Source organism: Panthera pardus, unplaced genomic scaffold (genome assembly GCF_024362965.1).
Source record: "Panthera pardus isolate Hobbes unplaced genomic scaffold, ASM2436296v1 HiC_scaffold_7, whole genome shotgun sequence".
Classification (NCBI taxonomy): domain Eukaryota; kingdom Metazoa; phylum Chordata; class Mammalia; order Carnivora; family Felidae; genus Panthera; species Panthera pardus.
In genome coordinates, this window is record NW_026527002.1 from 27,705,455 (window position 1) to 27,724,241 (window position 18,787).

Here is an 18,787-nt window from a genome sequence, read left to right on the forward strand (position 1 = left end):
CACAATTCATGTGACTCTAGTGGGCCAATCCAATCCCTCTTTCTAGTCCCAGGAATTGTCACAAGAACTAGATGTGGCCAGTCAGAGCTTTTCTCACCCCCACCCCACCATGCTGACTGATAGAAGACTGTAAGACTGGATGTGTAATTCAATTAAGGCAATCAATATAAAGGCTAGGACTTTTTTTCTGGAATTATGAGCCATAAAATCCCCATCTCTGATAGGCTTATTACATAGGTAAGGTATATACCTAAAGCTCTCTAGAAAGAGGAAGCTTATCTGAGGATGGAGCTGGTATAAAGGAAAGAATAACTGAGAGATGCAACTGTGAATGACATCACGCAGAGTTCTTGTATTCGGCCGTGCCTGAAGTTGCTGATCTACCTCTGAAGCTTATATGAGTCCTTCACTCCGTTAATATTTAAGCCAATTTAACCTAAGTATGTCAAATTCCACTTGACCTTGTATTCCCTCTGTTGTGTTCCTCATGGAACAACATATTTATATTTGTTGTATCCCTTTCCACAAATAGACTATGCATGCCTGTTAAGTCAAAGTAGTATAATATTAATCTCTATCCCGTCAGTGCTTAGCAGTGTTTCTGCCTCATAAAATATGCTCAGTAAGTGTGGGGGGAAAAAAAGCAAGATAGAAGAACAAGATGAGGGAAGAGAGATTGGGATGATCATAGAGCCCAAATTTTAGGATGGCCATTTATTCCCTTTTATTCTATTTTCATATCACACAAAGCAAGCAAGGAAATCAAGAATTGCCCTTTGAATTTTCCACGCTGCTCTCACACAAAGGCTGATAATGTGCCATAAATTATATTGACAGAGTTGATATTATATATTCCATCTTATTGTCAGAACATATGCTGGATGATGCATCCTCAATTTTTTTATTCAAAAAATATGACCATTGTACTTACTCATAAGCGAGAGAATTATATTCACCAAGTAATAAATCTTGTCTGTCACTAAAACCCACAGGCCAATGCATTTCAGGATATGATGAAATCCCTCTTGTATTGACCCCAAAGTGCAGGATTCCTGTGAGCAGTGTGACAGGCGAGCTGAAATCACTTGAGCTTGTAAAAATAGTCAGAAGGAATACTTAAAAGCTTGCAGTCAAAGCCGGAGTAAAATGTTGCTAATGGAGAAAAAAATGCTTGCTTTCAAATACAGTTACTGAAAGAAGCTAAATTAAAGTGTCAGATGCAACAGCAGAGGCATCTTCTCTTTGGTTAAAAAATAATAATGCATAGCAATCATTCTAGTTATTAGCTCAGATACTCTCTTTTTTATCGATCTTCGTATTGATCTGCTAGAGCAGGCAGTAAAAGCAGTCTAATCTTACTTAAATGTATCTTCAGTTTTCTGCAAGACAGGAGTTTCTATAGAGAGCAATAGATGATCTTATACAATAAGTTTTCTTATTGTGTTAGTGTTTTTGTTTATAAACACTAACCACTAACATGCTTGTCACAGTGGTTATTAAAGCCCACAATTGAAAAAGTATATAATTTTACAGGTTGGGGAAATTAAATTTGAGGAATCATCTTCCTGGTTTTTCGTTTGCTTCCTGGTCAGTCATTAATTAGAAATATTACAGGAAATAGAAATTATAATATTGCTAATAGTAAGATGATTAGACCCTGGAGCTAGGCTGCTTGTGTTTAAAACCCAGCTCAACTATTATAGGACCCTGGGCATGTTATGACACTACTCTATGTAGTCTCAATTTTCTTGGCTTTAAGCTAAGAATGAAAATCACAGCACCTAATTAATAGGATGGTGGTAAAGGTTAAATAAGTTGATGTTCATAAAGGTCTTGGAATATTTCCTGGCGCGGAAGAAGTGCTAAATAGATATAAATTATTGTCTTGTGATCTCTGGTATATTTATATATGTATATCTGAATATAAATATACATACACCCACGTGTATATGCATGTTATATATATGCAGTATATATGCATATGTATATATACATATATGTTCTATATGCATATGTATATACACATATGTATGTTATATATATAACAAAAGCTATAGTATTTTGGGAAAATAAGTTAGGAACCTTTTATAACTCTTCTCAGAGGAGCAAGACCCAGTGGCAGAACACAAACCTACCTGAAGGGAGGAAAAGTCTAACTTGTTCAGCTAATGACGCCTTCTTCATTGTTCAAGCCTCCCTAAAGAAGTAGCCTGAAAACACATGAATGTGATGATGCTCCTGTGGTCTTGCTGAACATGACTGACAGCCACAGGTTGATTGTTGAATGGTGCAGTCTTGAGAACCAGTGTCTGGGCCCAATACCAGGCTTCACAGCTTACAAAATATACACCCTTATTAAATACATCACTTACTTGCCTGTGTTTCAGTTTTCTTATTGATAAAATGGAGATAATTAAGAATTTCTACCTCATAGGAGTATTTCAGGAATTTAATGAGTTGACTCAAATGAAGAACTTAGATGACTTGACACATAATAATAACCAAATTAACTCATTATTTTAAATAAGTACTTGCTAACTTATCATGATCTGCAATTTTCTACTTGTCACCAATTTGAACATTGGATAATTGATAATACCAATGTGTATAAATCTGTAATATTAACAAACCATCATCATATACAGCCTCTCATATCCTTAAAAACAGGGTGATGTTTAAGCAATTTCCAATTCTCGGTGCGTAGTAAAAGAAAAAAAAAAAAAAGCAAATGTCCAACCAGCCTAAGTGGCCCTTAATTCCATTTTCACAGCAAATGGCTTTTAAATGAGCCATTAAATGCCATTTTCTGGTGTTGTCCTCCACCAGCAGTGAAGCCATACCTGTGTTCTTCAATGACAAATTGAAATCCTCTTATCAAAATTGTACAATTTCCAGATAGCAGAGAGCTAAACAAGAACAGTCACCAATGGTTACAATTAAATCTGTAGTAAGACTAATGGAGTCAAAGACTAGTTCTGTAGACTTGGGTTTTTCTCCATCCCAGCCCCCTCCATGGTATCCCAATGAGAGGGTTTCCTAGTCTAAGAGCAGCATAAATGATTAACATTTTGTTACAGCTTCCAGTTACTATGGATGTTTTCTTGACGATACAAAAATCATGGGAAATTATTGATTTGTCTCACTCACAGAATAGGAAGTGTTTTGCTGAAGCTGCAACCAACCTCACTTCATGAAGAAAAAAATTTAGTCAGCTTTACGATTTAGGTCAGTAAAAATAAACCATCAGCAACGACATAGGTGCTTAGCATATGTTGGCTGCCTTGCATGTGCAATTGAAGAGCCATGCATTAAAATCTAAATCAAGTATTAACCTTAGTTCTTTGCACTCTATTTTTACCATTAGTTTATCTGTAAATAGATTCTCTAGGACCAGGCAGATGTAGATGGTAGAAAATGATAATTAAGCCAAATGGTTATATATTCAGAAAATTATCAGGATACAATGAGAGAACTTTTCACATGAGCTTTTTTATGCATTTGGAATACTGACAGAATGTTCTGTTGCTGGATTTATCTGAAAATCATGTTCATTCCTGCAGAGAAATATCATTCCATGGCATTCAAGCACTCATGTGTTTTGGAATGACTGGTTTTACTAATTGAACAATTCTGTATTAAGTAGCAATTAACAAAGGCAATGAAATATTTCCAACCAGCTTTTGATTATTTTGTGCAGTGTTGTTTGTATTACCCTATTCTCATCTTTATTAATACATTATGATAAAACAGGTGAAAAAAGAGATGAATCTGGTGTGACTGAACATTTTATTTCTTTAGGTTTGTTAGAATATCTAGAATTTTCCCTGCCAGAGTATGCTTCTAAGCTAAGCTGCATTCAAATAACCAAGAATATACCTAAAGTGATTTTTGTATGCTAGTACTTTGCTGAAGTAATTAGCTAATTTTTGCTAAAACTCAAAAGTCATTGCGAGCATGAAATATTTCAACTGGAACAGAAGTTTTAAGGGGCCAGGTTGAATGTAAGTTTCAGGAAAACCAGGGAGAACTAGCCTTACTGGCCGTAGCTTACTTCCCTGGTTCTCATTCCATTTGGTTGCAATCTGGGGAAGGGCATTTAGCTCTGATAGGATTTGCAAGCGTAGCAATAGTTTCTCCTCATTGGAAAACGTGATTGAGGAGACGCAATCATGGTGGGGAAGAAGTCGAACCAAGGCAAACCCCCAGTTACAGTATCAGCAGATTCTGTTGACCAAGAAAAGAGACAACGCTGAAATACAACACAAAATTTATTTGGGGTCCCAGAATTACAATTTGGGGAATATAGATTTGGGAAGGAGACCAAACTGTGTCCCCCTAGGAAACGAAAGTCAAGGGTGTTAAAAGACGGAATTTTGTACGTGTTGGTTAGAAAGAATTTTGATTGGTGTTGGTGGCAGAAAACTAATCTTCGCTAACTGTAATTGGTTGCTCAAGCTATCTCTAAGCAAAATTCCTTACTATAGCCAGCTGCAGGTGTTTGGGCTGAGTCCTTGGAATATTTGTGGTTTGGCCCAGCTCAAAAATTCGTGATTCCACTGGTGAGGACGTGCTTAAGGCCCATCTCCTGAATGGTCTCCTGGCTCCATATAAAAACCCCTTGACATAAGTGACCCTAGTCCATTTCATCCTTCACAGTTGAATCCAGAAATGGTGATCCCAGCCTAAATGTTGCTCTTTTGGGAAGATCCTGTATTTTGGGAATAATGCTCAGTTGTCAGAAACTTAAAATCAGAAATTCCCTTTCAGAATCAAAAATACCAAAACTACCACTGGCTTTTGCATAGGATAGAATGAGGAACCGTACCATTACCTGAAAGATAATCATGTATAATACTTTCATTTCTGAAACTCGTTGCCTCCAATTCCTCTTTATCCTTAGCATCCTTTGGTGGCAGAAGAAACATGCTTCAATGGTAATAAAGATACTATGCTTTACCATCCTACCCAAAAATATCTGTTCTCTTCTACATAGGAAACATAAGAATGGGGAAGAGAGCTTCAACCTCCCTCTCCACAAACACACTTTTATCTGTCTCTGTAACTGATTTCTTTTGTTATGCATGGAAGAAAATAGGACACCCCAGGATTTAGAAAACAGACACAGGATGACTCAGATTTGGCACCTTTCCTCACATCTGCTGGTAACTCATCTGTGCAATGACTCCTCCTCTTTAGAAGTTCCATTCTTCTTCTCTGGAGGAGATTCCTTCCCTCTCTGCTTCCAACTTATCCTCCACCAAACACTTAAAAGTGTAAAACTATCTGTAATTAAGTCTTGCCACTTTTCGAAGAGGTGATTCTCATTTTCTCTCATTCCTGAAATTTGACTTGGAGCTCCACTCTGCCATTATTTTATTGTATTTGGTTTATTGCTCCAAAAAGTTGTATACTCATGCCAAAAATTCAGATTTAAGTAGACCCGCCGGATTCTGACAAGGACAGCTACCAAATCCCATACAGCAGCTTCACGCATTTATTCAAAGCATATTTACTGAGCACCTATACTGGGATTGGCACAGACCTTGGCAGAGGGGAAGCAAGTTTCTTTCATGGCACCATCTTCAGTTTCATTTGGAAACTGTTTCACCTGGTTTGATCTCACTGTGGAATTATTATTTCTGCCCTTATGGAACAACCTGGTGGCACCAATAAAAGCAGATCACTGAAGATGTGCCAATAATCTACTTTTAATCTTAGTGCCACTGGGACTATAACCTTCTCTCTCATTAGGTTGAATATACATTTTTTGCCTTTCAGTTATCAAACAGTTTTATATTCACCTTTAGTGACTGGGTGGCTCAGGTCATGATTTCACAGTTTGTGGGTTCAAGCCCCGCATCGGGCTCTGTGCTGACAGTTCAGAGCCTAGAGCCTCCTTCAGATTCAGTGTCTCCCTCTCTCTCTGCCCCTCCCCCACTTGTGTTTTCTCTCTCTCTCTCTCTCTCTCTCTCAAAAAACACATAAACATTAAAAAAATTAAACTATGAGGTGCCATATGACTCAACTTCAAGAGAAGCTGGCTTCTGATGGCTCTAATATGACAAAAACCTTGTTTTCCTGTGTAACTGTGGCCATCTTAGGCAGTGTGCTTTAAGAAAGAGAGATTTGTGATACATAATGTTTTTCATTATTTTATTCATTTTTTTGTTTTGACATTTACCTTGAAAAAACCTTATCTAACGAGGAAGGATAAGATCTGCCAAAGAGACAGAAGTACCGAAGCATTTACTGAGTTCATAAATTGGGTAAAAAGATACATGCTGGAATCCCTTTTTTATATAAATAACTTCCTATAAACCTCATTCTTCTCAGCTTAACTTTTTTATCAAAATTTATTTCCTCTTAATCAATTCAAAACTCTCTTATTGGTGATCATCCTGCTTATTTCAAATCCTAAAATTAAACAATTATTATCCATTAATCATAGCCCTTTAGGGTTCAAGAGTTGTAACAAGAATGCAGCGATTCATCTGGCTCATGAAATCTTAGAAGATTTACGATCTCATAATATCCAACAGGACCCAGTGAGAATGTATTACATATGCTTTTCCACATCTGATCCAAAGACACACATCTTCATGAATATTTTTAAGCTCCATATTACAATGTCTCCTCCAATCTTCTTTCTGCTTTTCTATTCTTCAATCACCAAAACAACCCATATCCATATACACCACAGGAAGGGCACTGTTTGGTCTTTGCTTTCCATATTCATCGGTTTCCTCTGACATCTAGAGCTTATCTCACATAAAATTAAGTCATAGTTTCTGACCATACCAGACCTTCCGGGGTCTCCAGTAGTATACTCTGGAGATTTCCAGTTATTTCATAACATTAGGTGAAGAACTTGGAAACTGTTTATTTCTTCCTTTTCTTTCTGTCTCTATGTCAAGGTTACCAAAAAATGTAATTTTTAAAAACTTTCAAAATATTTTTCACTTTTTCCATTCCCTCTCCATTCCCAACTGGACAACCTTTAGCACCAAAAGTCTGTTACCAGACCTCTCACCTGATTTTTTGCGTCAAGGCTGTCCGGCATCTTCTCCACCTGTTTGTGCATAAATGCGAGACCAATGCTTCTAGACTATCGCACGCAATATTTCACTTTCCTATTAAAACAAAAAAGTTACTTTGTTCTCCATTAATTTCAAATCCTTGTGCTTGGTTTAGAAGTGCACCATATTCTGTCCCTACCTTTGACATCCCCCCCACCCCCACGCAACACGCACCTTTCTTTACTAGCGTTCCACTATTATACGTTATATTCCATCCACTATTATACGTTATATTTCTTCTCTGCTTCAAACACACAATATTTATTTATATATTTATATCCCAAAATGTTTTCTCATTTTGTTTCCTCTATCCTCGTCTCTAAGCTTTCTGCCTGACCATTCTTCTCACTCTTCCCCTTCTTTAATGTGCAGTTTCCCTGTGAAGACCTTTCTAACTTTTCCAGTGCACACTATTCTCCCTGTTCTGTAGCAGGTGTTTTTCTCTGTTCCATGTGAATTCAATGTGTGTTCCTTAGTGTGATTGAGAGATCCTAGATTCATTCATTTATTCATTCAACACTTGATGCCAAGCATTTTTCAAGCATTGTGCAGGGAGTGAAGACAGCAGTTCCTAAAAGAACAATAGCTGTGATTGCATATACAAAGCATGCCACCCCCAACTGTTGAAAACATAGTAGGCATTGTGATATTATCTCAGCACTCTTTCTTGCTGAGCTTCAAGATAGCTTCAGAATCCTCAAACCAGTCATTACCAATCAATTGGCTAAGGAACAAATTGAAATCTATTTGATATGCCTTTCCTATAATCTAAATGAAAGTGTGTGTGTGTGTGTGTGTGTGTGTGTGTGTATAAATGAATCCTAATTCAGTTCTCTAAAGAGTTAAAAAGTAGGCTCATTTTTGAATTGCATATTAAACATAATACCAGGAGAATTTTAATAGAGATGTAGGAATAGTTTATTAAAATGGAAAACAAATTTTGTATTAATATTCAGGCCTCACGAACATTGTCTACTGCAAACTATGATTTACTCACATAGAGAATATAAGGACCAATAGTTCCACATTGATTTATTTCTTCAGCCACATGCAGGGGTACAGAGCAACATAATTAGTGGCAGTATCTTCAGACACAAAGAAAATCAATTCTTATGCATGCATACATGTTGATTAGGAATCTTTTAGAATTTTTCAGTCTGATTCAATAGACTGCATCAATAGTGAAATCTAAGTGCACCCTTTCATAATACGTCTTGGCAAATACTGCAAATGCTATAGACCAAAACAGAATGACAATAAACAAAAAAATTCTATTACAGTACAATTAATTATTAGGAGAATTTGCTAGTCCAATTTCCAAACAGGAACCTTATGAAAATGGTTTGTATATATATGTGAATTTGTATCAGAGATGAAACTAAAAGAAAGTATGAAGGAAGGAAAGGAAATCAGGAGGACACGAGCAATGACTGTGTGTTAGGAGAAAAGAATAACTGAATTATCTTGGAGGTATTCTAATACACACATTCAAGTAGGTTAGATTTTAGCATGACTGTAACAATTAGTAGGTGGTTGTGAGGAAAATAGAAAATACAAGAGCTGTTACATAGATATGCCTTCCTCCATAAATATCTTGAATGATTAAATGACAGAAGTTTCTTCCATAAAAAGGTTAATAAAGTCGAAGCGTATGCTTTAGCCTGATTTAGTTCTACAAGCTGTTCCTTAGGCTTTGTGGGAAAACCAATTTCCATTACCCACAAGCCTTCTGATTGTTCTGAGATCTCTCGTTAGCCTGGGGAGACCAAGATTCTCCTGTTCTTACTTGAAGTGTCACCAACCGTCTAGGGTGGATACTACAAATGCCAAGTTGAAATATTCAGCCTTCTTTATCTTTTATTTAAATTTAATGGGAATGTCTCTTGTCTTCCACATTTTTTGTATGATTCCTGACTCTTATGGTTTGCACAGGCCGAGATGCACTCCTCAGAATAAGAGCTCTTGTATTTTTATCTGGATATGTGATTAATTCTAATGGACTCAGGGCTTTATCATAACTTTTTAGCTTATACATGCATGTCCTCACAGATCGTGGAAAGTGCTTATCCCAGTAGACATTTAACATAAATCTGTGGAAGGGGAAAGTAGATAGTCACTCACTTTTTTATTGCCTTCTTTCGAAATTAAGATATAAAAATATAGCATTCAACTTTATTTTTAAAATAAATAATACTACTTATCCATAATAGCCTGGCCTCCTCCTAGAACTTTACAGACAGCAAATTAGTTATATCTTGCAGTGTAAACTATTCATCAAAAACAAAAACTATTTCTTCATCGCAAGCATGTAGATAAGTAAATTTAATTTTTTTTTTACCTGAATTTATTTTTCTCTCCATCTTGGTATTTTAGTGCTGTAGAAGAGTTTGGATATAAATGGGAAGATCCTTAAAAGTTACAAGCAGAAACAATTTTACTACTTTATTTTTTTTCCCTTGGTGTAGTACAAACTGACCTACTTTGAAGCATTTGGAACATCAAATGCTCTTGCAATGCTCTAACCAAGCAGCTTTCCAAAGCTAAATGACTGAGCCACTTCATAATTGAAGGCCTTCAGATGAATGTAGTGCTGCCCTAGTTTCAGCGTTAGCCTCTCTGTCATTTTTTTTTTCCCTCAGAGTACCTTCTAGGTAAAGAGAAGAAAGCTCTATAAGCAAAGGGAAGGAGAGAATTACAAATTGATGGAAAAGTAGAGGAAATTAATAATATTGCTTTGGGATCCTCTTGATATTTTGATATTTGAAGGCAAAAGAAGATAGCTGGAATTCTTACTTTCAATGAGAAAGTGATTTGCAACTTAGGTGAACACAGCAAGACTGGTGGGACCTGCCTGACCTCACCCATCACATCCCAGGTAATCAGAGCTTGGGAGATAGGATGGTGTGCCTCTGAATTCCATATATCTGAAATGAATTTTACTCAAGAGAGGAAAGTGCATTTTTGAAGAGTCTTTGCCAATTAGAAACGACAAATACAATTTGGGGGGGAATATTTTTGAAACAAAATGGCCTTCAATTATCAATTATTATTATAGAAAGGTATAAAACTAGACTCTCTGGATTTTTATTCTGGTTCTGTCATTTTACTAACTGTATAAATCTTGGGAAAACTATTTTATTTTGAGACTATTTTCTTACCCTTAATTTGGAATGATCATACCTTGCAAATTGACTTCAGAGGACCAGGTGAATGTAGAGTGAGATGATGTGTATGAAAACACTTGGAAAACATAGAAAGGCGTATTAAAGTATGGCTTGGTTGATAATGTTATTTTTAAGAAACACCTGAGGATTGGGCAAAGGGCAACCCCCACGGGCCAAAGCTGGAGACCTGTAGGCAAGAAGCCTACATTCTTCCTTCAACACCAGAAGAAAGCTTCTAGCACTGGCTCTTTTTCCTGCCCTTTCTTTTTTTTTTTTTCAAGGGAAAAGTATTGTTTTATTAATTTTATTTTAATTCCAGTATAGTTAACATATAGTGTTATATTAGTTGATTGATATTATCATATTGGTCATTACAAGATTAAACAAATGACTAACATTTGACTATGACTTTAACTGCAATCTCATAATGTGTCATGATCTTCAACAGAGGGACATGAAAGAAAAAACGTCCCAATCCACCTACAACACTATCCAATCAGTAATATTTGGAGGCCAGTTTTTTGTTTTTTGTTTTTTTATATTTTCCAAATGAGACCAATACTTATCTCACAGTAATCCAAAGAGGCTGAATAGTTTATATTTACAGGCAATGTATAAGAATATAATGATTCAGGAGCACCTGGGTGGCTCAGTCAGTTAAATGTCCCACTCTTGATTTTTCAGCTCAGGTCATGATCTCACAGTTGGTGAGTTTGAGCACCGTGTCAGGCTCTGCACTGAGAGCCTACTTAGGATTTTCTCTCTCCCTCTATCTCTGCCCCTCCCCTATCTCTCAAAATAAATAAACTTTAAGAAAAAGAATATCATGATTGAGGTTGCTTCTATTTGAAAAAGTAATTCAACACGATACATGTCATAAGAGCTTTCATTTGCAGACGACGTTACATTCTTGTGCAAACCACTTCTACTCACATAAAACCCAATGGCTTGACCTAATATACATTTCAAAACAGGGATGAATGTAGCTAAGTCAAAAACTGATACCTGTAATAAATGCTATAGTCCCAGTATATTAGCTTCTCTGAACACACTGACGGAAAGAGAGATGGAAACAGTGATTAGTGTGCAGGGATGGGAGAGCAGGAAAGCTACCATTTGTTCAAAAATATATTTTCTCAAACTGGGCTAACATTTATCTGGTTGGTGGTACCAGTGGGAAACTTCTGAAAGATTGGAGAGTTCTACTTTTGTTCTCAGTTTTACTGCATCTTTGAGTTTGCTAAATATCATTGGAAATCTTGCTAAACTGGAGCCTATAGATGCAAGCCAGGACTCAGATAAAATCACCAGCCCTTAACTTCATAGCCTTTTGCACCTTGGTGTAATCCATTTCCTTCCTGTACCCAAGAAGCCCACTATCTTCATGGCACTACAAATTCTTTCTGAAATCTGAAGTTTCATATTAATATGGTAATGACTTACATTACTTTTTAAAGGCCAATTCATATTTTTAAAATATAGCCCTAAAAAGGCAGTAAATGGGGTGCCTGGGTGGCTCAGTTGGTTAGGCATTGGACTCTTTCAGCTCAGGTTATGATTTCCCAGGTTCATGAAGTTGAGCCACTCGTCAGGCTCTGAGCTGAGAGTGTGGAACCTGCTTGGGATTCTCTTCCCCGTCCTCTCTCTCTCCCTCAAAATAAATAAATACAACTAAAAAAAGGCATTGAATAAATCTTAGACACGAATCTTTAGGTAATACTACTCACAGATGAGGGTAGATATTGTGTAGGGATCTTATTTTTCCAAACTATACAACCAACCAAATACAGATCAAAGTAATGCCCATTCACATAGTTGATTTAGTTGCAAAAACATAGTAAAATTAAGGCTTAATATAGTCCAGAGATTGTTAAGTACTGTTGAGATGTCTCTTGATGCTAAGTATCAAGACGATTATGGTGAGTATTCAAATATAAAAGATGGAGAGCTGAACAAAAACAGTAACATGCAATGATAATAAGTTTGCAGCGCAAACTTAAGTATGCATGCACCATTCCACTTCTTCACTTTTGATAAATGAAAGTAAATCTTCCTTTAGACCAGAAAAGTCAGTCTCAGGCATTCATACTCTCCTCACCTCTTCGCCCCATTTACCTTATGCAGAGCAGAATATTCAGGAAAGCCTCGTCTCTTGCCAGTCAGCTGATTACTATTGAGACGCTGCTGTCCCTAACCACTGAACTCCTGCAGTTTGGCGATTCTTGCTTTCCATTCCATCTCTGGGCCTTTTTCTGAAGCTGTGTTTCTTATCTCGGGCCAGGGCTATGGGTGCACTTGGATGCCACCTTCTCTAAGGTCTTACTCTTATCCCCACATGCCTCCACAAAACAGGGTTCAGGTGAACGCCCCCCCCCCCCCGAGAACGTACGGATGTCCATCCTCCTACCAATTTGTAGGAAATCTCTCCTTACCTATTGCTGTTCTCAAAAATAATTTCTCTCTGGCCCATTTCCCCTCTTATCTCAGGAACCCGGCATAAATTTATCAGTACATACGAGCTTTAATCTTTGCAATAGACACTAAAACACAGAAATAAGTGTCTGCCAACATGTTTGATCATGACCATGAAGGACAAATAAGGAAGTATAGCTACAAGTTAAAACCTCAATACATTAACCTTGACCAACACATTAAGTATTTTTTCCCCTACTTACAACGTGGAAGTTCTGTCAAGTTTGGATGATTCCCTTTTCTCTTTTTATGGCTAAAAACTGTACCTCTACCCCTTGTTAGTGATTTGAAATAGATGTAATATTTCTTACTGGCACTAGCACTTAGACACATGAGAAAGACGCCTGCCCAAGACCCCATGCTTTAGAAGACCCTGAATATCACAAACATACCAAATTAAATTATGAAAGAGTACATAATCACATCACTAGGGGCTGGTGCTCAGGGCTGACATGGCATGACCTGGACGCCTAAAATCATTGCCTTCGCTCATACCGGTCAGGCCAAGAAGAGCTTCCCACCTCATGTCCTATGTGCTTGAATAAAATACGCCCTTATCTGAACGCTTAAAGGTTTTGGGTTATCTCCCTGGATAAAGGTTTTGGAAATAGACACACAAAGGGTTTCGGTATTAGACGGTCTTAGATAAGAGTAAAAACCTTGCCCCATTCTTCCTCCCACAGCACATGACTCTAACAGGTTATTTCATAAGGAAGCATCAATTCCCAGTGTACTGGGCATCCCTTTTCTTCCTTTCACTTGTATTTCAATGTTCAATGCACAATTCCAAAGCTGTCTGCACATTAACAGAATTATTGCAACAGAGGTGCAAGATGGCCTAGAAACAGTTCCAAAATTAATATATATTACTCTTACATTTACAGATACGTATGTTTATGACATTTATATATATCATATAACACAATGGTAGCCTGACATTGATTCTTTATATTGGCAATGATATTGGATATTAGAAACCAGATTTGTGAGTAATTCCGTTTTGACAAAACTATTCAATAAGAATTAATAACATTTTCCAAAATATCTTAACAATTTATATTTATTTTAATGAATTTTTCAATGGATATTTATTATAAATTGTATTTTGCTTTTATACTTAATAGAACATTTGGATATTTGAGAAGAAATTAAGTTTTAAAATTACATGAATATCATTGTATTCTTTACGAGTACTTTAATTTGCATTCTGCCCCCACCCTTTTTTTGAAGTATAGTTGACACAAAATGTTACAGTAGTTTTAGGTGTACAACATAGTGATTCCGTAACTCTATACAGTTATGCTGTGCTCACCACAAGTATAGCTACCATTTATCACCATATGCTATTATATCACTGATTATATTCCCTTTGCTGTGCCTTCCATCCCTGTGACATATTTATTCTATAGCTGGAAGCCTGTATCTCCCGCTCCCTGTCACTCATTTTGCTCATCCTCCCACCCCTTTTCCCTCTGGTAACCACGAATGTGTTCTCTGTATTCATGGGTCCGTTTCTGCTTTTTTTTTTTTTTATTTGTTCACATGTTTTGCTTTTTAGATTCGACATATAAGTGAAATCAAATGGTATTTGTCTTTGTTGAACTTACTTCACTTAGCATTATACCTTCTAGGTCCATCCATGTTGGTGCAAATGGCAAGATCTCATTCTTTTTTTATGGCTGAGTAATAATTTACATTTTTATATGTTATATTCGAAGTTTATTTACGTTAAAAACTTGCATTTTGTTTTTTTTATCTTTTATACCATCGCGTCAAAAGAATGTAAGTGTCTCAAAGTATCCATTATAAAATCGTGATCAGAAGAGAAAGAAAAAAACTATGAGATAAATACATAGTAACTTATAAATCACCAGTGCCTTTGTTTATCCTTCATTAAAAAAAATTTTTTTAATGTTTTATTTATTTTTGAAACAGAGAGAGACACAGCATGAGCAGGGGAGGAGCAGAGAGAGAGAGGGAAACACAGAATCTGAACCAGGCTCAGCACAGAGCTGAGCTGTCAGCACAGAGCCTGATGCAGGGCTCAAACTCAAACTGTGAGATCATGACCTGAGCCAAAGTCAGATGCTTCACTGACTGAGCCGCCCCTGTTGTTCATTTAAACATTGTGGTTCCATTAACAGAATACCTAGATAGGCACAATAAAAATTAAGTTCAATCAGAATTTAAATTTTGCCTACTTTTCATTTTATAAAGTCATAGGTTTCCTTTTCTTTTTCTTCATTTTTTGTTATGAAAGTATATTGTTTGATGAGCACAGAAAATGTATTTTATTTCACACTTTGTTGGTTTGATATACAGCTTTTAAGCATTTAAACATCTTCTGTGTGGTTTTCCATTTGTACTCTGGCCCTGGGCCTCTCCAATATTAGAAGCAGGCCTATAAACTAGAAGAGTAAAAGAATGTGAACAGATCCATTTTTCCTGATCCTGACCTTTAAAAATAGCCAGCAGAGCTATTGTGATTGATTTGCTGACCTCTAAAGAACTATTGGTATTACAGGTAAATTTCCAGAACTTCCTTTGTCCTGTTTTCCTCCAGTTTCATTCAGATTTCACCTCTATTCTGTTGTTACCTCTCCGTTCTCTGACCCCAATTTAATTCTCCACCTCTGGCTTTTAAATGAACTCTTTGTGCATTCTCCATTGTATTTGGTCTTTAGCTTTTGATCTCAGGCCGTTCGATTCATCCCTTTAATTGCCAGCTTCCCTGATGGCTTGAGTTGTGAGGGTTAGTTCTGGCCACTTCGTAGGCTGTTCTTATCCTTGGAGACTCAGCTGGAACCTGGCAGAATAACCTGGACTTCTACTGTAGGCGGTGGGTCAGACAGATTAACACCAATCCATTATCACTATGGAAACAAGACAAAGGAAATAACTTTATCATACGAAGGAAGAACCTTTTTTCTGTATATAAAAATGCACATGGGCAAAATATGAGAGAATATGCAAAATTTGTCTATATCATCTACACTTATAAATGTATAAGCTTCCTTGTGGAATCTCATTTCTTTACTCAAATTAAAGAAGGTTTCTATCTCTGAAAATGACATGCTAAATATTATCTGTCACATATATTTCCGTACCCTGTCTTATTCAATTTTAATGTTTGATTGCTCGGTGAAATAACATTGAATAAATCAGTGCAAGTAAGTATCAGCATCTAAAATTTCATGTTTTGCATATATTACCTGTTACCTCAGCACTACTTTTCTGCACTCTCGGGAAATAAGAAATAATTCAATTACCAAAATACACATGGGAAAAAAACAAGATAGCAACTAAATGCCACATTTTTTGTGTGTGCATACTTGTGATTTTAGCTGTTGCAAATGCAACCCCTTCAGTATTAGCACACAAATCCCTTTTGTGTGCAGTTTTGGCCAAGGCTGGTGTCTTTCTGGTACTACAGAATTCCTGGCTACACACTCCCTAAATTCCTCCCGTGATGCAACCAAGAATGACCCAAGCACATCTAATGAAATGGTATTAAATGGAGCTTTGATCTTGAGCTAGAGATGCAGAAATAGGGGATAATTTGAGGCAAGATCTGATATCCAGTAGGTGTGCAACAGTATGGATTTTTAGCTGGAGACCATCCTGATGGTTTGGTGCCTGTGCTATACAAAGAGATGTGTTATTTTGAAAATCACCCATCCCTGGTTAGAGATAATTCATTGCAGGAACAATCGTACGTGCTGCCAAACTACTCCAGGCATCTTATGTTTTTCCTGCCTCTTTGGGTCTAAGAGTTCTCCTAGATCTGTCTATTCCCTAAGCCTTGTCATATATATCTTATCATCTACATTTTCACTCGTCTTGTGGGCATGCAATGCCATTTTGTCTGAGACAGGGCTCGTTTCCTTTTCTTGCAACCAATATCTCTGATCTATAGTTCAATACAATATTTCTGAGAAGTAATATTTTTAGAAAATGTTATGATAAACAATTTAAGTTGATTCATATTCAAGGGTACTCTAGAATAACCAAAAAAAATTATGTAAAAAAAAAAATCCCGAGAAATAATCCTAAAAAATAATAATGGAACGCACTCCTTTGGAGCATGGTTTTGTTTTGTTTTGTTTTGTTTTGTTTTTAACCTGTTATCTTCTTTGATAATGGCAACAAGCAGGAGAAAGCAGAAGGACAGAATATGTTGTCCTGATTTTACACACAGACACAATAGGATTGAAAATTGGAGAGTCTAAAAGGTATGTTTTGGCACAGAGAGAGGTAGGCATAGGCCTAGGGCTGGAAAATAGCCCCAGACTTCTGGTTGAGAACTCTTGAGAAAGAAATGCAATAGGTTTGATTTTCTGCATGCAGCCTGTAAAAGCATAAGCAACTACTATCTTTATTAGATGTGGAAGGAATGTAAGCAGGCTTCCTATACACTGGAAGCATTTTCTAATTGCTTAGAGTTTATATGCCCCTGGGCTGACAAGCACTCCAAGCAGCCACCCTGCAATCATGTTCCCATTATCCGGTTAGATTCACCGGATCATTTGTTAGAGAATTTCAAACATCAGGCATTTGACATATCTATTTATACAGCTGGAAGCTTGTAGTCAAGTGAACTTTGGGTAGAATCACAATATGTAAACAGAGAAATCTGATGCTCTGATGAAGCAAGATTTTTGAGACTTATAGACCTCTGATCTCCACACTTAAGGGCACTCTGTAACCCAGGGTTCCTTGGAAAAGAGTCTAAGCACTATTAATGTAGCCCTGCCCCCTGTTTTATAAGTGAAAATATCCAGGCACAGATAAATTATGTGTTTTTTTTTTTCAAGCCCAGTCCCATTTAGGAATTTTAGGAAAGACCTGGAACCCTGACTTCCAGACAAGTTTTTTTTTTTTTCAAATTCAGGGGAACACCTATAATTCCACCCCATTCTCCCAAACTTTACATCAAAGGAGGGGCCTGTTCAGCGTCTTGTAAAGATGAATATGAATAGTCATGGCAGTCATACCAAGCTTTATATTCCTAAAGTTATTTGTGTGCTTTTTGAGGGAAGAGCCAGTGCTCTCAAATATATTTCTATTCCCCATGGCTGAAGAGGCGATATAACTTACCTTCCAAATAAGAATACTTTTGAGGGGTGCCTGGGTGGCTCAGTCAGTTAAGCATCCAACTTTTGGTTTCAGCTCAGGTCATGATCTCAAAGCTTCGTGGATTTGAGCCCAGCTTCAGGCTCTGTGTTGGTAGCATGGAGCATGCTTGGGATTCTCTCTCTCTTCCTCTCTCTCTCTCTGCCCCTCCCCCACTCATGCTGTCTCTGTCTCAAAAATAAATAAATAAACTTAAAAAAAAAAAGAATACTTTTGAAAGTGAAAGTATCTCCTTGCACCTCAAAAGGGACCACAGAGCCCTGATCTTCTCTGCTGTGGGCATGCTCTTTGACTTTCCCCTTGGGACCTCCTTGAGGTGGTCACTAAAGGATGAGGGCCCAAAATAATTCGCATTCACTAGAGGGGGCGGGGACAACATCTGAAAGAGTTCAGGGGCAGTGAATACCCCGAGGGTGAAGCTGTAGGTGTTGGTTTGGGAGGCTCAGAGAACTTGGCCTGGGAGCACCAAGAGGGGTGGGGGCAGAGCCTCAGAAAGTCAACTTCTTTAGGAAGGGCCCCAGGGTCCTTCCCCAAGACTTCACTCTGGGCCTGTTTCCTCACCTTTAATTGTGAATAAAGACCTTCCCACTCCATCCAGGCCCAAGGCAGCCACAGAGTCTTCCTGACATATACATGTGATCCAAAAAAGAAATAATAGTATAATATATAGTATAGTATGGTAGAATATAATAGATAATTACACCTGGAGAGCAGGCCAGGCAAAGTAGGATGTATGATCGCCCTATCCATGATATGTAGTATTATATTTTACATAAAAGGAATTACTCTATGGAAAAGGCATTCAGCAGTCTCCATCTTGCCCTTAATTATTCAGAATGTCAAAATAAATTCTGCACCACATAAATATCTAAACAGTCCCTGCCTCACACAGAGATGTGGGCACATTTGTGGCAACATAACTACCTCCCGTCTGTTCTGCTT